The 20,325-nt window shown below is 44.4% G+C and overlaps 1 long non-coding RNA gene across 1 annotated transcript in view; it reads right to left on the bottom strand.

Annotated features, from left to right (window-relative positions):
- LOC144378567 (uncharacterized) overlaps window positions 1-20,124 on the bottom strand; it is a 49,420-nt gene extending 29,296 nt beyond the window's left edge. The window contains exon 1 of the long non-coding RNA XR_013440376.1: window positions 20,023-20,124. This is a non-coding gene — a long non-coding RNA (uncharacterized LOC144378567). The remainder of the gene's footprint in view (window positions 1-20,022) is intronic.
- Window positions 20,125-20,325: the final 201 nt, after the last annotated feature.

Here is a 20,325-nt window from a genome sequence, read left to right as displayed (position 1 = left end):
GTTATAATATCCTGGACCTCCTAAACAATCAATATTTATAGATGGAGTGGTAAAGTCTGTAGGCAAAGGGAGTTGGGATAATCAAAGAATACAGCATCCCATTTCTGATGCTTTATAATTTTCCTATAACTACTCGCAGAAGCAAGATCCTGCCGAATGATAAACAGCCTGCCAATAACCTCACGATGCCCTGATGTAATTAGGATTTTATGCTCCCGCTTGAAGGTTAGGTTCATTAGCTGTGAAATAACGCCACTGGAAGTCTGGATTAAGATTTAAAGGGAACCCTAAACACAGAGTGGCATGTAGCCAGTAGCTAGCCACTCTGACCATACAAATGGACGTGGGATCTGTTCCCCCAGAGGTCGGTGACTTTTTATTTTTAGCCACAAATCCACAGTAGGGATGGGACCTGATGGCTGGTCGAAAGCTTAAAAAGGTACATGAGGAGGAACAAGTTGTTAAGAGGCCATTATGAAGGATTGGCGGGAGGGGGGTGAGGATGCACGTAATGATTTTGCCATTAAACTTCCGTTCCATTTTACAGCTTGGATTTATTTATAACAACAGGTGGTGGTATTTGTAGGGAATTGCTTGTTTTTTCATTTGAGAAGGGCAGCTCCATACATCTGCTAGAAGGCGAAACAAAACCTTTTGCAAACACCAGTTCCCTAGCTTTGTGCCTCACCATTAGGAAGGAAGAATTTTGTCGCAAAAGGCCACCCTGCCATTATTTCTTCCTGATGACACTCATTTAGCAGCCATTAAAATGCAAATAGAACTATGATTTTTAGATCACAAAATTAACATTAACGGTCGGATGATTGATTAAAGGTCATGGCAACGGGATAACTTAATTTCTTAGATAATTGTGTTCGGTTTTCTGCAGACTGTTTGGGTTTCCGAATTAATTTTATCTGTTGTTGAACACTGACAGGTGCAGTAATTGGCACAGTCTCCTTTGGGCTCATTTCTTCCCGTGAACCGCGCCCTCTTCCCTTCCCCGAAGCCATCGCCTACAACATAAAAGAGAAGGCCACGCTGGCCTGCTCACATCTGCCGACTTATGAGTCTGGATGAGGTCACTGGAGGGGTTACTACAGAGTTGCAAAGCCCCAGATAGAATTCCGCTCCGTGGCTAACGAGTTTTCCCTCTAAGAGCTTCCTGCGTCAGGCTCACCGTGGTGTAAAATGACCCCTGGCCTTCCCCGGGGGACCGAGGCCGGCCTCCTCAGATCCCAGGTGAAGGATCCCATCTCAGACCCGCGTGGCTTTAATGGAGGCAATAAGCCATGGATAGAAGCATTAATAACAGCACGGGCCTTTCGTGTCACCTCTCGGTGTGAGAGTTCAGGCGGTGACCCTGGATGCTGAGCTAGGAAGTGGCCAGAGATTGGGTCTGTCTGCTCTGCTTCTCAAATGTTAAATAAAATACAGATGGTGCTTACCTGGCAGGCTGCAAGCCTTCTTCAGTTCCCCCTGAATGTGGAAGCCTATACTGTAAAGTCAGAAATTGACAGTTAAACTTTATTATTATTTATTATTATTATTTATCGTTACTAGAAGCTCCTAAAATGATGTTTTGTTTTTTTTTTTCCTGGAACTCTCAAAGGACTTTGCTTTATTGTGAAGGATTCTAATTTGCAAGTTTCTGACCTTCAGCTGGATTCTGACTCCTTAAATGAACTCTTACAATCAGGCTGCACAGATAATTCCTGACGGCCCAGGCCTCTCTCTGGAAGGTTATGGTCTAGCGGAAGAGAGACCCCTGTGTATGAAACAATTAAAAAATAATGCAGAGTAATACGTAAAACAGCTACCAGACATAAGCTATGTAAGGTCACAACCATGTTCCAACAGGCTTCTGGGATTGAACTCAGGGGCACTCGATCACTGAGCCACATCCCCAGCCCTACTTTGTATTTATTTAGAGACAGGGTCTCACTGAGTTGCTTAGTGCCTCGCCATTGCTGGGGCTGGCTTTGAACTCACAATCCTCCTGTCTCAGCCTCCCCAGCTGCTGGGATTACAGGCGTGCGCTACCTCGCCCGGCAACAGGCTTTATTTTAATTCAACACAAGATTCATTCAACAAGCAGATATGAGCACCTATTTTATGTGCCAGATTTGGTTCCAGGATCTCAGTGATCCAGTAAACAGAACAGAAAATCTCTTCATAAATGTATCTTATAGCCTCTGGTGGGGCTTAGGGAAGGGAGAATGAATAATACACTATATTTAACAGTGGGATGAGCATTACAAAAGGGAAAGTGCTGTGAGGCCTTAGAGCACCTTTCACAGAGCACAACGGATCCTAAATTCATGCTTGCTAAAGCCAACAATCACTTGCTTTTCTAGTGACTCGACAAGAGGATATGAGAATATAATTCTGGGGGGTTCTAGAAAAGATGGGGCTTTCCAGCCACCGCATGGCTGCTGATGACTCCTCAAAAACACAGTTTCTCTCACTCCAGGGTCTTTGTACCTCCTGCTACTGGCGTATGTCTCTCTCTCTCTCTCTCTCTCTCTCTCTCTTGCCTGAAGAACATTTACTCCTACTCCAGCCTTGGTCCAAAGGCTGGGATTGCGTGAAAAGCTTCCCTGGCCTCCCCAACCTCCCTGTCCCCAACCTCAGATCAAGTCCAGGGCCCAACTACAGAGACCCCATCAGGTATCTGGTTGCAGGATCCCACAGACCTCACTACCCAAGCCCCTCCTACACCCCCCGCAGCATGTTGCCTGCAGGGCCAACACCACACGACACCTGCTGATTTAGATGGTAGTTCAGCAGACTTCTCCTCCCTGACCCTTCTCTGGACTCTAGACTCCATGAGAACCCAACACTGTCTGTTTCCCACCCCTGGGTCCATTTTGTAGATCCTCGATAAATAGCTGTTAAGTGCATGGGTGACGTTCACTGTGTCAGATCTTGAAAAACAGGTAGTACCTGAAAAAAACCAAGAAGAGAAGCAAAGATGGGAGGTAGACGGAGCGCTGGCTGCACAGGGTGGATGCAAAAATATCTGGCCAGCCGTGCCACCTGTGAGCACACCAGGGGAGGCAGAGGAGGCTGAGGGTGATGCTGCAGGGTTCACCCTGGAGTTCCTGGGCTGTGGAAGAGCGAGTGAGTCCCAGGAAAAGCACCCCTGGGTTTGGAGAGTGGGAGTGCTCCTGGGAAAGGAGCTCTCTACCAACATCTTAACAAGCTGAAGATTCTCTAAGAGGCTTCCAGCCGACCGAGAGCAATCTCAGAGGGAAAAGGTACCTCCCCACTGGTGGGGGCATTGCTATGCCCCTGCGGTCGGAAAGGAAGAGAAGCTGAATTATGAGAAGGCTTAAAACTCAGGCATAGGCTTTTGATCTTGAGTTCAGCTGGCAACACAGGAAGTCACTGTAGATCCTGAAGAAAGGAGAAAATGATGAAAGGCATATTTTTAGAAGAACTGATTTCAAAGCACAGGCCGATGCGGAGCTGGGCACCAGAAAACTGAGGATGATACCTAGACATTAGGTGTGACTGAAATCAAGTTTCCCATTTTACAAGGAGATTCTGAATTTCCCCAGGAGTAGAAGTTTCCGTGCTCGGCTGCTAGGCGACTGGTTCTGGTGGTGTCCTCTCCCGGTCTGCAAGCTTCCTCAAGGCAATTCTTTAGAGACCCTGTGATAAGGCAATATCTAGCCCATCGTAAATAGTTGTTGAATAAATAAGTAAGTGTATGGCTTTATCAAAAACACAAACATTAAAAAGCAGCCCTCAAGTCTGTGCCACTAGGAAAATCCTGCCTCTCTTTCAACCCTTCCTTAAACAAGTGTCCCCAGCTAAGGCTGGTCTTTGATCAGCTTTGCCAAAAGCAAGGGCAACGTGAGCTCTCTCCCTCCTCATCTGAGATCTAATAGAGCCCCTTCTCCAGGCAAGGTTGCCAGTCCTCTCTGAGTGCATCCCCGTCCCCTCCTGGCAAACTAACTTGGTAGGTTGTATTTCATGAAGCTAACCAGGCTCATTACAGAGAACATATATTTAGGAGGAGAGGTGTTAATTTCTTCCTCCTACAAAGAACAAAAATCAATATCATAAATCCAAGGAAATCTCCCCTAAATGTCTCCTCCGTCATTGCTCTCCCGAACTCTGTGTAAATACCACTGTGACACGTTAGCCATATTTCTGCTCCGGCAATCCGATATTGAGGTGACGACAGGACAAGAGACACAGCTGAAGTAAGGAGTATTGGCCGAGAAGTTATTCCTCAAGGTATTTTGTGACATTGGAATTCCATCAAATGCAGCCGAAGGTACCCTTATCTTTTAAACAAGCCCCAGTTCCAATCCCCAGCCTGCTTAGGACATGGTGAACTTGCACAGCAACATATAGATTTTCAACATGAGTTAGAGGTGGGTGGAAAGGAACCACTTTTCTAGGTCATCTGCATCTCAATATATTCATTTACTCAAATGTGTAACAAACACCTACTACGCACCCACATTGTATGAATGTTATCTATTCAAAAGTAGGGACCCGGGCATCAATTTTGTAGGAATTTAGAGTCTCAGTAAGTAGAGTTGAAACCAAAACTTTCTTTTAATTTTAATACACACGCACAGAAAGAGACAGACAGACAGACAGACAAAGAGACAGAGAACATTCCCAGGCAGAAATGTGAAATCTCCAAGCAATGTTTTTCCTTCCACATTTGAGAACGCCTTCACTTCTCACAAGCCTGGTGGGGAAGGACAAAGCTTCATTTTAGGAGAAAACAAGAATCTAATTTTAGAAATCTTTCAAGATGTTGAACTTTGTGTGGGATCTGTCAGTCTAAGACCCTGAGTCTTGGATGGGTTACTATTAATTAAAATCTAATATTCCTTCCTTCTCTCTGGATCTATAAGGCCTATATTCAATCAGCTATGTCCAGCTTAGGTAAGCAGTTCTGTCCCCTAAGGTAGACTGTAAAACCTAGGGACTTCAGCATCACAGGGTCCACAGGCAAAATTCATGAAGGCATTGCCACCAAATATTAGTCCTCCTGGAATCTTCCCTCCCAAGTTTATTTCTAATTATCTCCCATTGAGTCATGTCTCCAGTGAGTCAAAAATTTTATTAGATTTTTAGGAGCCTGGATCTCTTGACAGTTTCAAAGGATCTTTATATTTTAGCATAGTTGATTCCCTCTAATATGCTTTTGTCGCCAAACTAATCTCTGTCCTGAATCATATTATAAAACTGTAGAGAGGAAAGAGTCCTTTGAGGTCACCTAGCCCTATTCCATCTAATTATAGACAAGGAAACTGAGGCCTAAGGAAGTTTGGTATCTTGAGGAACATGAATAAGTTAACACTGCGGAAACCTGATGCTACAGTAACCTGCTGTTAGGACTGTTAAGGCCAGATTGGAAATGGCCCTAAAATAAAGAGCTGCACATTTTGGCATTTGCGGGGTATCCCATCAGCAGGTTAGCCTATGCCCCCATCGTCCTACACAAGGCCCGCCCATCAGCAAGCACTGCCTGCACATCCGGGCCTTCCAAATGCCTTTCGATGTCCACATCGTTAACCAGGACAGCCCAACAAGGCACTGCCAGGAGAGACATGGCAGCACACTAAAAACAGAACAGGAAAAAAAAAAAAAAAAAAACCTAGAGATGACAGGAAATGCAAGAAACAAAAGAATTCCTAAAAAAGAAAAAAAAACTCAGAGCCAAATTCTATACATAAAATATATTATTGTTTAAGAGGAAAGGTATTCATAAACAAAAATGAGTTCTTTGATATTAAAAAGATGAAAGCAAATAAAAAAAATAATCAGGAGTTTGAACAATGAAGGAAAACAACAAAACCTCACAGAGAGTAAGTCTAAAAGATAAAGAAAAGGAAACTAGGCCAAAAATAAAAAACAAAGATAAATTATCAGAATGCGAAGGAGTTAATCCAGGAAGTCTGCCACACAACCTCCATGAGTCAGAGCAGAGAAAACGGAAGGAAACGGGGCTGGGCTTCAGAGGCATAAAATAAGTACAGCGCCCAGGACTGTGGGTAGAAGTCTCCACCCAGGAGAGCGCCAGGGGTGTCCAGCGCCAGGGGTCAGCCTGTAGAATCCCAGAAGCTGGGTTACAGAGAAGACCTGAAGAGATTCTGAGAAGAAAAGCAGAGTTTTTTTGTTTTTTTTTTTAAAGAGAGAGTGAGAGAGAGGGGGACACAGAGAGAGAGAGAGAATTTTAACATTTATTTTTTTTTCTTAGTTCTCAGTGGACACAACATCTTCGTTTGTATGTGGTGCTGAGAATCGAACCCGGGCCGCATGCATGCTAGGCGGGTGCGCTACCGCTTGAGCCACATCCCCAGCCCAAAAGCAGAGTTTTCATGGGAAAGAAGAAAAGAAAAAAGAAGAAAGGAAAATTCAGAGAGAGCATTGGAATCCTGGCATCCTGTACCACCCAAATGGTGCATCCAATAGGAGGACGGAATGTTGACACTTTCACCCAAGCAAGGTCCAGAGCGAGTGCCTCCTGCACACGGCCTCTTAGAGGCCTCCTAGACAGTCACAGATGGGTTGAGTCTTTGCCAGAAGAAAGAGAGAAAAAACGAGAGGGGAAAACGAGGGAATCAGGAAAGTGACGGAACCGAGACTAGCAGAGGGGACAGCTGAGAAGCAGGCCATGGAGGGAACATCTGGATAGAGAGTTGGAAAGGGAGAGTGTTAGAGTCTATAAACAAGTCTGGATGGCGCCTGGCATTTTGCCAGAGGGAGTGGTTTGTGAAGTAACTCCAGCGAGCCATTAAGTGTGGAGATTTCTTATTGGTTGACTGCTGTATCTAGTTTATGTTAATTAAGATAAGCTGTGTGTAATGTATATATACCCCTCCTGTCCTACAATAAACGGCTCCCACTCCTGCTGTATCAATCTACACAAGTTGCTCGTCACCCCCCAACACACCCCCGGTTATTTTGCTGCAGCCGGACTGCGGCAGGAGAGGAGTCGGAGGAAAAGAAAAAGAGGAAGCAGTTGATTGCCTGCCTTTGATCTAGGGAAAGCGAGGCCCCACTGCTTGCCCACGCAACAGCCTTGACCTCCTTATCCACGCCACGGGCCTGTGCTTGGACGTCCATCTGCCCAGCTCCCAGGAATGACCCGAGATTGCCCTAAAGCAATAATGGAGTCCTGTTTCCCGTGGCCAACAACTCATCTACACAGACATGTGACCCATTCTGGCCCATGAATGGGGAGGGCAAGATTTCTGGGAGATTCTAAGAAAGAATCTGATCCCTAGTAACAGACAGTAACAGGAAGGGGAGGTTCGGTGTAGGCTACTGCCAGCCCCTTCCTGCTTCCTGCTGGGTGGTATAGGGACATGCTCCTGGAGCTGTGGCTGTGGTCTTGGGACCACCAAGAAAGATAGGACCAACATGTTACTGCTGGCATAGGAGAACTGCAAGGATGGTTGGGTCTAAATCCACCTCAAAACCTACCTTAGAACCACCCCCTGCCATGATGCTTGTAGAATAAGATAATTACAGACGGTTACATCGTTTGGAATCAGGCAACTAAATCCATTTTCAACATACAATATTTTCAACTTCATGATGGTTTTATTGGGACATAACCCCATCACTAGTCAAGGAGGGGAAAGGGAAGAGAAGGACTGATCAAGAAAGCAAGTTAGAAACCAACAGCTCAAAGGGAGCTAAACTTTTGCTATTACTCAACTGGACAGGCCTCAATAGATACCCGGCTGGGAGAAGAGGCTGGCCGCCTTCCAAATGGCCTCCTCTATTTCCAGCAAGGTAAATATTGAGCAGTCTATAAATGCAATCTCTCTCCTCCCCACTCCTCACCCACCTCACAGAATCCAGAGAGCATGGTTTGGCCCACACTGGGCCAAACATAGCTGACATGTTGCTGTCCATGATGAGGAACAACTAGGCTAGATGGTTTGGCATCTACCACTTACTACCTCTGTGACCCTGGGCAAGTATTTATCCCCCACTGCACCTCAGTTTCCTGAAGTATAAGCACCTGCCTTAGAGGGTGATGTGCTCATCAAAGGGCCTGGTCCATAATAGTCACTCAACAAACCCCAACTGTTATTATCATTGGTTTTGGAAACCAGACCTCAACAAAGGTGAATGTCATCTGGCATATCACCAGAGGAAAGCAGGAGAGGGCAAGAAAAGTGAAATCCACTCAAGTAAGAAACACCAAAAAGAAATGAAGATATTCAGCATGACTTGCTTAGTTGGATCATGAGTGCCAAGATACTAAACAGTTTTGGAGACCCCGAAGAAAAGTTTTAACAAGTAGCATAGTTGAGCATCTACCCTCTGCAGGCACTGTGGGAAGCATCCATTGCTAATTCTATTCGTTACTCTTCCAGTTGCTATTACTAAGTTAAAACGTATCCCCCAAACTTAGAAGTTTAAAACAAAAACCCTTGAATTATACCCACAGATTCTGTAGGTCAGGAATTCTCACAGGTCACAGCAAGAATGGCTTATCTCATGCCCTGTGCTAGGTCAATACAACCGTCAGGGAATGGTGTCATCTGCAGGCTTGATCCCCCACCTCTGTGCACCTGGGCCGGGGTGATGGATAAACCAAGACCACCCGCCACAGCACCTACATGCACCCTCTCTGGGCCACTTGGCTCTTCACACCATGGTGGTCTCAGGTGAGTCGAGCTCCTGAGGGTTCTGAGGGCCAGTGTTCTGGGAAACAGTGTAGAAGATGCATGACCGTCATGACCCAGCCTCCAAAATCACACAAAGAGCTACTTTCCTCATCCTCTTCTGATGGGACTTGAGGGAAAAAGACCTAGATCTGGTCCCCTAAAGGGAAGAGTGTCAGAATTTATGGACATGCTCTAAAAACCACAGAGTTACTTCCCCAATGTTATCTCCCATGTCTTCTTTGCCAGTAAAACTGCAATTTGGAGTAGATGAATAGCAATGTACTCAGCCCAATGAATCATAACAATTCCATTCCATTGTGCCAGTAAATTTTTATGCTAAGATCCCTTAAAAGAAGGTTAGGGTTGTAGATCAGCAGTAGAGCACTCGCCTAGCATGTGCAAGGCACTGGGTTTGATCCTCAGCACCACATCAAAATAAATAAATAAAAATAAAGGTATTGTGTCCAACTACAACTAATATATATATATATATATATATATATATATATATATATATATATTAATCCCTTTAAAATAAGAGTGGTTATGTTACCCATCTCTGACCAATGAGACATAAGGAAAAATCTGTTTAGGGATAAGGGGAGCTCTCAGAAAGTGTTTTACTTTCCTGATAAGTAAGCCAGGCCTAGGCTGGAGGTATAATTCAGTATTAAAGCAATAACATAGTGTGTATTATACCTTGGGTTCAACCTCCAACACTGAAAAAAAAGGAAATAAAAATAAAAAAGACATGATCATTACTAATATTTCTCCCTTTATTCTTTCCTTGAATACACACATAATGCTGGAGCTGTGACAACCATTTTGTGACCATGTGGCAACAAGTATGAAAATGAAAATTCAATACACTGAAGATGAAGGGTAGAACATATAAAGACCTTGGGGCTTTGATTTTATCATTGACCAGATGACCAAATGCCAGCTCCACTTACCTCCAGATTTCTTTGTTTTGCAAGAAAAATCAACTCCAATTGTTTAAACTAATATCAATCAGGTTTTTTCTACTTGGCAGCTGAAAGCCTTTCTAGCAGCTACAAACTCATGATTTCCTTTAGCTCTCATAATTAATGAATTAGGCATTATTCATTCATGCCTATGACCTCCGTTTTACAAATCAGAACTTGGGGAATATTTCCAAGGTCACAGAGCTAGACAGTAATGCCAAAATTTGAGCCCAGGGACAATTTCATAAGTCCAAAGATTCCTTGCTGTTCACAGTGTGGTCTCTGAACTGGGAAGATCAGCATCTCCTGGGAGCCTGCTAGAGATGCAGAATCTCTGGCCCTCCTCCAGATATACCAAGCCAGAATGTGCAATTTTAAGGGGCCCACCTGCTTATATGACCCTAGGGGTAAAAACAAGCACCCTCAGTTGAAACCCACAGGAATTCAGATTTCAGCTCAAAGAAAATTTAAAAATTGTAAATAATTCCATTTCCTTCCCTTCAAGAAGGAAAGGACCTGCTTGCAAGTACTGAGTTCCCCATCTCTGGTGGCATTCAACATCAACAGAACACCTACTACAAGAGATGCGATGACGGTCTTTTCACTACTGTGATTATTCCCATTGACTCTTCTGTGCCCAAAACTGTACCCTCAGAGATACCCCTAGATGTCCCAGCTCTGTCTAATGAAGGTCTTTCCAAAGTCTCTAGCAGATACACATTTTCAGAGTTCTGTGGGTAGTCCCCCGTGGTAAGTCCATGATGCTAGGAGATGAAGTTCTGAGGGGTGATGCTGGGTCCCAGGAAGCAACCCAGCAGGGAGCAGAGGAGAGCATTAGGGCTGCAGGTGGGTAGGCTAAGCCACCCCAGGGCAGTGGCTGCCAGTGGTCCGGGAAGCAACCTTTGCACCACTGCGTTTCGATACCACCTGCCGCTGGGTTTGTGGCTTCCCTCCGCTTTCTCTGCAGGTTCCTCATCCCTGACTGAGCCCCAGGCAGAAGCTGTGAACTCTGGAGCAGGCTTTGGAAACATACACATGTAACCACATTCTCACCCTTTTCAATTTAATTCCACAGTATAATTAAGCACATATACTGCACACGCACGGCTATAATACCAGCTGTCGGTTCAATTTGGAAGTGTGCATTAAACAAATCCGAGGAAGAAGCCACAGTCTCTGAGCCTTAGGCCTGGGGGAGGACCAATCCAACAGGACCACGAAATGAACATTTACTGTGACACACTGCCACCCAGTGGCCACGGGGGGAAATGTCAACACCAGGAAGCAGAGTATACGCAGCACCCTGGTCATCCTTGGTCCCTGCACACCTAGCAGATGCTCAGGACTTTCTTTTTTTAACCAAATTGAATTGAATTACATTTAGTTGAGTTCAAATAAAGTGAAGTGAATGGAATGAGTATAAAATGGACACCGGGGCTGGGTGTGTGGCTCAGAGGTACAGCGCTCTCCTTTCATGCATGAGGCCACTGGGTTCCATCCTCAGCACTACATGGATATAAAATAAAGATATTGTGTCCACCTATGACTAAAAAATAAATATTTTTTTTAAAAAATGGGCATGGGTGCATCGGATCAGTGACTAGGGGATGAATTTATTATTCCTAAGCCTTGGCAGTACTCTATTACATTTTAAATCAAAGAGAAGCATCCTCGCTGCACCTTGCATTAAGGAGAAAGAGAATTTTATCAGAAAAGAGGGTGAAAAGTCAAACTGTAGTCTTGGCTACATGATCAGATGTGGTCTACGAGGTCTGCAGTATGAGCCTTTTTTCTGACACGTTGCAGATAGGCCAGCCTTCAGCAATTTAGTGAGACCCTGGCTCAAAATTTAAAAAAAAAAAAAAATTTAAAGGGTCAAGGATATAGCACAGTTTCAAAGTGCCCCTGAGTTCAATCCCCACTACCAAAAAATAAAAATAATGTATTTCAACAGAAATTATTTCACCATTTCCTCTATTAGGGTTTTATGGTGTTATTTTTGTACCAGGAGTTGAACCCAGGGGTATTTAGCCACTGTACCACATCCCCAGCCCTTTTTTTATGTTTTATTTAGAGACAGGGTCTCACTGAGTTGCTTATGGCCTCACCAAGTTGCTGAGAGCAGGGACAGAGTCTTCTTTAAAAAAAAAAAAAAAAAAAAACTATCTGAGGCTGGCTTTGAACTTATGATCCTCCTTTTTCAGCCTCCAGAGCCACTAGGATTACAGGCGTGAACCGCCACACCCAGCTCTTCTATTAGTTTTGACACAGGCCTCCGAACTAGTGCTTCTGCCAATTAATTCCAGGCTTTTGCACCTAAGGGGGGCAATGACAGTCATAGCCCTCCAAGTCCTTATTAGCTTCAGAGAAAGCCTCCACTTTTTCTTCTGCTTTGCTTCTGTTTGATTTGGTCTGGTTTCTTCCTGGTTTTATGTACGTTCGATACATGACCCAGGATGTGGAATAAATATATAATGATGTGGAATAAAAAGACCCAAAGTGCTTCACAGTTTACAAGCATCTCATTTGGCATTAAGATGACCCTGGGGTACTATTTTACAGATGTGGAAAACTGAGACTCCAGAAGCCACCCATAGTCACATGTGACATCTACAGCCACATGGGACACAGGCCCAGGTCTCCTCACAAGACCACGCCGTCTTCACACCAGTGAGCGGGACACAGTGAAGACCTTACCAACTTCACTCACAAAGGGTTTCAACTGAGAAGGTGCCCTGTGGCCGTATCTGGGACTCTTTTTGAGGAGTTTTGTCTTTGACTTTTGCAGCATCTGCCCATGGGAGTAGATTCCTTCCTCAGAAGCTTCCGGCTGAGGGCTCCTGCTGTGGGTGGTGTCCCCATCGAGCGCGTCTCAGGCCCTCCAGTCTGACAGCCTGCTTGGCCTCTGCTGAATCACCGTCCTTCCTTCCCATGCCCCCATGTCGTCTCCACCACAGCCCCTCAAAGCCACTGGAAGCTGTTAAGAATTTGGGCCCTTCACGGTTGTCTAGAAAACTATTTGCCAGAAATAAACTCCCAGAGAAGATGTAGGACTCTTGGGTGAGGATGGTCTTGAAGAAACACAATGGGCATTCTGGGGAGAAAGGAAGAGCAGGGAGCCTTTCTTGGGAAGAGCGTGTAAATTAAGACTTTCATTTACAACTTCAATGAGTCCAAAATGGAAGCAACTGGCACCATGAGAGCAGACACACACACACACACACACACACACACACATCTACCATGGAAACTGCTCTTCAAGGGTAACCCCTCTGAGGCTCGCCCTGCTGGCCCCTTCAGCAGGACAGAGTAGCCCTCCCTCTCTGCTCCTGCCACCCCCACCACACACACACACACACACCCTCCAATCACTGACTGCCCCATTTTGTTTGCCTCACTAGCCCATCCGCTTCTTGAGACCCAGAACAGTGTGAAAGAATCGTCTCCCCTTCAGAGATCAGAGAATAATGACTAAGCCCGCCACAGGCTCACGGCGGTGTTCCCACACTGCACTGCACCTGATTCATAAGGTGGAAAACCAGATCTCTCATAGGTACCCTATCCTCCAGGTACATGCTAGTGGTCGTTGTCTAGCAAAGGCAATACCCAGCCCTGTGCCCTTGGAGAATGTCACAAAGGCAATGATAAAGGAGACTTCTTTTTAAAATGAGAAAGGGTCATCTGTCACTGCTGATTCTAAAGGATTTAGTTGTTAATGCTTAGAAAGCTCTCGTCCCTGAGGGCAGGGACAGAGTCTTCTTTAAAAAAAAAAAAAAATCTATCTGTGGTTCTTTTTTAGGATAAAGGATTTGCTGGAGTTTTATAGAACCCAATAAATAACTCCCTATGTTCCCTTTCTGAAATCCAAATCAAGCAAGAAATAAGGTTGAGGAGCTATGGTGAGGGAATTATAATAGAAATTATTAGTAACCCTTACTGTGTTCTAGGCACCACAAGCACTTAGATACGTCTGTTAGTGAGCTTTGCATCGCTGTAACAAAATACCCAACAAGAACCGCTTAGAGGAGGAAAAGTATGAGTTCATGATTTCTAGGGTTCAGTCCATATTCAGCTGACCATAACTCTGGGCCCGAGATGAGGCACAAAACCAAGGCGTGGTGGAGCAAAGCTACAGCGTTCATGGCAGCCAGGAGCAGAGAGAGCTTGAGTGCAAGGAGCCAAGAGTAATATAATTCCCAAGGGGCACATGCCCCCAGTGACACAGTTCCTCCAGCCATGTCCTACCTGCCAAAGTTACCACCCATTAATGCATTCAGATTATTAATCCACCAAATGGATTAATCCACTGATTAGATTACAGCTCTCATAATCCAATCATTTCACCTCTGAGCGCTCCTGCATTGTCTCACCATGAGCTTTTGGGGGACACCTCACATCCAAACCACAAAACAATTTTAAATCATTTAAAAGCATATCCCACACTCCACAGGATGGAAAACTGAAGTACAAGAGTGGAATCATTTGCCAAGGTCATGCGCCCACCAAGTGCAGAACCAGGATGCGTTCCTGGCAGTGGTGGCAGTGGTCGCCCTGGTCCCACTTGTAACCAACGTGCAGCGCTGCCTCCCAGACACCTGACACGCTGCGGAAGCTGGTGAGCAGCAAACCTGGCTCTCTGGCCAAATGGGCTTCCCAAAACATGCCCCTAAATTGAAATTTATCCCCCCACAAAACTGCAAGCCTCCCTGTGCAAGGTTGGAATTCTCTCCTTTACAGAAAGCAGAAAAGTGTGCTATTGGTGGGACTGGCTACTCAGTTTGCAAAAATCGATGCAAAAGGGAAATTTTAGAGAGTTCAAAAGTTGTTAGAAATTGTCAACGGACAATAGCAAAGCATGAAGCCAAGGCCCTTCTGAGTCCCATATCCTGTCCAGTCACACAGACCGGACATCCACGAAGCTGGAGAGAAACCCAGGGAGCGCTCCGAGGAGCACACGGGCTCCTTCCCTGGTCAGAGAAGTCTCTCCTGCCAGGCAGGAAGCCAGGCTGCTGAGGGCATGAGGAGGGAATGGCATGCACACCTCTGAGCTTCTACAAGTAGAATGAAAATTCCTCCCCTCAACAGACAGGGAAGAATGGGGAAGAAAGCCTCCTCCTTTCGGGGGCCTTATTTGAGCGGGTGGTGGATGTTGTGCACATGAGCAGTACATTTCACACGCCCTCCCATGGGAGTCACAGACGCCTTGGGCGTATCTCTGCAAGTGTTCCTGCCACCTCAAACAGAAGGGATGAGCACACACGCACACACACACACACACACACACACACACACGCTCACACCTATATGTATGTATATATATCCATGCACACACACACACACACACACACTCACGCACACATATACACACACCTGTATATATCTACACGTACACACACCTACACAAAAGACCCCCACCAAGTCCCTTCCAGCTCTCCAATTTCTTGGTTATGACCATCACAACTTAATCCCCGCCTGATCTTCCTGGAGCTTTAATCTCAGCAGGACTCTATCTGGCTCAGGATGAGTCAGCTCATTTTCTTCCACAGGTAAAGGTCAAGCTGCCCCCATTATTTGTGCACAGGAATCTTCAGTCTCTGTCACCCATGGCTGTCAATCCAGAGGACTGGATTTACACTCAATGTGGTCTGGGTTCTCATTAACCTTGAAGTGTCTCCTCCTACACAGAGCTGGTGACATTTAAAATCCTATCAAAGGAGTCTAAAACAACCACCAGATTGAACCTTTAGGGGATAAAATAAATGATCCATAAGCCCAGGATGAGAAAGAAATAAAAACAGGCCTTAAAGAAGCAAAGTCTCCAACGAATGCATCACAACACATAATTCTGTGTTAGTCTCTATCTGTGGTATGCCTGGAATTGAGTGGTAGTCATCGAATTTAACCCTTCAAGTGTAATTATGGTTCTGCAAGTCACCTTGAAAATGGCCACCAATCAAAATTTCCAAGAAAGTAGAATTTAATGTTTATTAGGCTTTCAAAAATGTTATAGACGTTCTAAAGACCGAGGTCTTGTTTAAAATTTTAAAAAATAATTCACATGGAACCTTTCAAAATAAGTTGATTTCCCTATACAGTCAGTTCTCCATATTTGTGAGTTCTGCATCCAACAGATTTAACCAACCTTAGGGTGAAAATATTTGTAAAACAAATTTGAACATATATTGAACATATAGAAACTTCCATATAGGACCTTTCAAAATAAATTAATTTCCCTATACAGTCAGTTCTCTATATTTGTGAGTTCTGCATCCAACGGATTCAACAAACTTTGGTTGAGAATATCTGCAAAACAAATTTGCACATATATTGAACATACAGAAACTTTTCCCCTTATAATTATTCCATAAATAAGACTAATACCATTTAAATAGTAACTGTGTTATTAGAAATAATTTAAAATATGTAGGAGGGGCTGGGGGTGTAGCTCAGTGGCAAAACACTTGTCTAGCATGCACAAGGCACTGGGTCTGAACCCCAACACCAAAAATAAAGAAAGTATACATACAGGAGTATGTATGTAGGTGATATGCAAATACTGTGCCATTTTATATAAAGTAGTTGAGCATCTGAGGATTTGACATCCACAGGAGTCCTGGAACCAACCCCCATAGCTACCGAGGTGACTGTATTTTGAGACTGCATCAGTGACTCTCTGCCCAGCCAGGCTGATGTGTAATGAGCATTATGTATACTCCTTCATTAGTTGAAAATCTATTGAGAACCTACTGTGTGTCTAATGATGTGACAGGAATGAGGAATCTGAAGATAAATAAAACCTGGGTTCTCTCTCAGAGAGCCGCGGTGCAGCAGAAGAGACAGTCACATGGGAATGCGGATTGTGAGAGCCGCACATACCCACTGCATGTTCTAGGAGGACAAAACAGGTCTGATAGAATCTGGAAGTTATTTCAACAGAAGAGAATGTTCGAGGCAGACAAAAGGATGTCAGAAAAAATGAAGGGGTACAGATATGCAATGGGGCGGGGGGAGGCGGGGACTTCAAATGCAGTCCTACACTGTTAGAAAGATAAGTCCGGATCCCACCAGTTTCATGTCCTTGAGTAGCTCACTTGTCCCTCAGTTTCTTTGTCTGTACATTGGGATAATCACCCCTAACCACTGAATCACCACTACAAGGCTCTAATGCAAAGTGTATATGAAAATGACTTGCAAACCTGATGAGCTATACAAATGTCAGTTGTACTTTTATATCAAACCTACTGCAATTGTGCATCACTTAACTACAGGAAAACACTCTGATAAATGTGCCCACTAGGTGCTTTCGTCATTGTGCAAACATCATAGAGTGTAGTTACCCGGACTAAGATGGCTATGATGTCACCAGGCAATATAATCTTATGGGGCCATCATTATATATGCAGTGCATCCTTGAGCAAAATAACTATTTCTCTTTTCTCTTAATCATGAAAGCATAGACTCTAGGAATGGCAGCAAAAGAAGGGATCCTATAGGTTGCCCGTTAAGATAACAAAACTGAAGGCTCTAGAGACAGCTGTCAGCTACAGCATCAGCGTGAGCAGGATGATTGGCACAGACACCATTTTTGATTCCTTATCTGCCTCCTGTGCATGACACTTTATGTATCATGCCTCGTTTACAACCCCTTGCAATCAGCACAATAATGATCTCAATGTGGAAGAGGAAGAGACCCGAGGCTTGGAGAGGTTAAATAGCTCGTCCAGCAACTCAAAGCTAGTAACTGCAAAAGACATTTGTCCCCAAACTCTTGACATTCTGTTACAAGGCCTCTTTCTGCTTTTCCTTTTCCTCCTTTCTCCTCTTTTACTTCCTTCTTTGACATTAAAGTAGGCCCACTATTTGCAAGAATAAATTTTTCCAGGAGGAAGTGAAGGGAAGAAAACTGGTGGTAGACAGACCCCAGCTGCAAAATCTGAGCACAGGCCTCCCGTCGTCGCCAGGAGAACACCACAAGACTCTGGAGAAGTCTGACACCTCTCTCAAGAATTAGAGCTCAGCTCTGGAAGCAGAAGCTGCACAGTGGGAGCTCTGAGAAGCAGCAGGCAGCACTGCCTGTGTGGAACCTTCCCTGACCCATTAGCCTTAACATGTGAGTCTCATCCACAGGGAAGAGGCAGGCAGAGGGCTGCAGCGACACTGGCTCTCAGGCTTCTCAATCCTCTCAGCTAACCCTCCCCTTCAGCAGGCTCAGTTCCTTCCCTTTGGATTATTTGCTTCCTCCTAATGAACTCCTTTTTGCTGGTCCTCCCACTTTTTACTTCTGGAATGGAATCATCGACTCCTCTTATTACATCCTAACAGATATTGCTGGGTGGTGGGAGATAATTTAAATACCTTTGCTTCCACCGTTGCCTTTGAAAGGTAAAGGGACACAAGGCCGTCCCTTCATTAAAAGTCCTGTTTTCTTTTTATTTATTTATTTATTTATTTTTAGTCGTAGTTGGACACAATACCTTTATTTTATTTATTTATTTTTTTGTGGTTCTGAGGATCGAACCCAGGGCCTCACATGTGCTAGGCGAGTACCCTACGGCTGAGCCACAACCCCAGCCCCAAAACCCCTGTTTTCAATGGTGTTTTATTGAGCCATAAAGAAGAATGAAATTATGGAATTTGCTAGTAAATGGATGGAATAGAGAATATCATGCTAACTGAAATCAGCCAGATTCAGAAAGTCAAAGGTTGACTGTGTTCTCTCCTATCTGGAAACCAAACCAAAATAAGGCACAAGGGTAAACATAGGTATAAGGGAATCCCATGAAAATAGAAAGGTGAGCATGGTATTGAGAAAGGGAATAGAGGGGGATAATGAAAAAAAAAACAGGAAAAGGGAGAAAGAGTGGAATGAAATTGTCCAAATTTCATTTGGATGTACCACAGTGAATTGCACCTTTATGTGAATCTCTAAAGCACCAATTTGAAAAGACTATAAATGAGCAGAAGGAAAACCAATAGAATAGAAGATGGGGAGTAGGAGGAGAGGAAGCACCGGATACTGAAGTGGAGCAAATTATATTCCATGCATGTATGATTACATCAAAATGAACCCCAATAATATGTATAACTATAGTGCAATCATTAAAAACATTCTAAGAGCCCTGTGTTTCAAGAGCTAAGCTCGGGCACCATTACAGAATTTTGTATCATGTTTTGGGAGTGAGGTGTTGCCCAAAGCTCATGTGTGAGATAATGCAAGAAGGTTTAGAGGAGAAATGACTGGGTTATGAGAGCCTTAATGCAATCAGTGATGGGATTTACTGAGAGGTAACTGAAGGTGGGTAGGTTGTGGCTGGAGGAGGTGGTTCATGAGGGGCAGGCCTCTGGGGTATATATTTTGTATCTATCAAGTGGACCTCTCTCTGTCTCTCTGCTTCCTGATCATCATGTGAGCTACTTCCCTCCACCACCCTCTTCCACCCTGATGTTCTGTTCTGCCTCACCTTGAACCCTGAGAAATGGAGCCGCTGTCTACGAACTGAGCCTCTGAAACTGTGAACCTCCAAATAAGCTTTTCCTCCTCTAAAATTGTTCTTGTCAGGTCTTTTAGTCACAGCAACAAAAAAAGCTGATTAAAATATTTTGTAAATAAGCATGGGTCCAGCAGAACACAAATCAAAAGAGAAAATCAAATTGATAAGCTGAAAGTAACTGAGCCATAATTTGGGTACCATTGTCTCCAAGTTCCATTTGGGCCCTGCAGGAGGACAGGTACCTCTGGGGAAACACCGGATTTAGCATTGACTTTGCAGATAATCTGCTTCAAGTTCTGACTATTGCTAGGTTTAGACCACTAAATTCTAAGCCTCCTGTAAGTAGGGCTCATCAGTACAAGCCAGACCCTGGCATTGAATAGTTCCCAGTGGATGTTAATGGGATAATGAATGAAAACACTGAGTGTTCTAACAAAATTATAAATATATCATGAAGGACAATCATGAAGCCACACTCCCCACCAAGAATTTGGATCTGCCTTCTGTCAATGACACGGCATCAGTACGCAAGTCATAACCTGTGAGGATGGACTCTAACCAAATTTAGTTGATGACCCAGGGAGAGACATTATTTACATCCTACATGCCAATTCCATTCAAATGTCTGCTCCCCTGGAGTGCTGTGCAGATAAGGATTTTTTTGCCCTCTTTTGAGCCCAGTAGGAAAGTCATGATCAATTAGTAATGTCTGCCTTGCACACAGCAGGAGACTGATAGCAAGGTCAGCATATAGTTGCCATCCCTTTGTTTACATGTCCAAAGAGCTATTAATCAGAAGTGGGATGGATCAACCACAGGAGTATGGAGAAAAGAAAGCCACGGATCCAGGTGTGGACACAGCCCAGGGAAGAACGCAAAGCAGAACCCATATCATTTAATACTCACCACCCAAGCACTGAATCCACGTTTACCAAGAAAACTCTGATTTGCTTTCCCGGGTAGTTATGCCTTCAGGGAAAGAATAATCTGGGTCAGGATATGCTCAGAGTCCCGTGGCCAGTTCCCTTGACATTTAGAGTTCTCAATGGAGATGAAGAAGATGATTTTCTGGTTTTATTCATTACTCTCTTTCTGAGTGCCCATCCCAGAAAGATGAATCAACACTCAGGTGCCCTTGGCCAACCAGGTTTCTGAGTTTGCAAAGCTGCGGACTAGATCCTGGACTGTAGTAAAGTCCTCCTGAATGCC

The sequence above is a fragment of the Ictidomys tridecemlineatus genome, chromosome 6 (assembly GCF_052094955.1).
Source record: "Ictidomys tridecemlineatus isolate mIctTri1 chromosome 6, mIctTri1.hap1, whole genome shotgun sequence".
In the NCBI taxonomy this organism is placed as follows: Eukaryota; Metazoa; Chordata; class Mammalia; order Rodentia; family Sciuridae; genus Ictidomys; species Ictidomys tridecemlineatus.
Note: the sequence above shows the minus strand (reverse complement) of the source record. Positions and strands in the feature narration are given on the sequence as shown.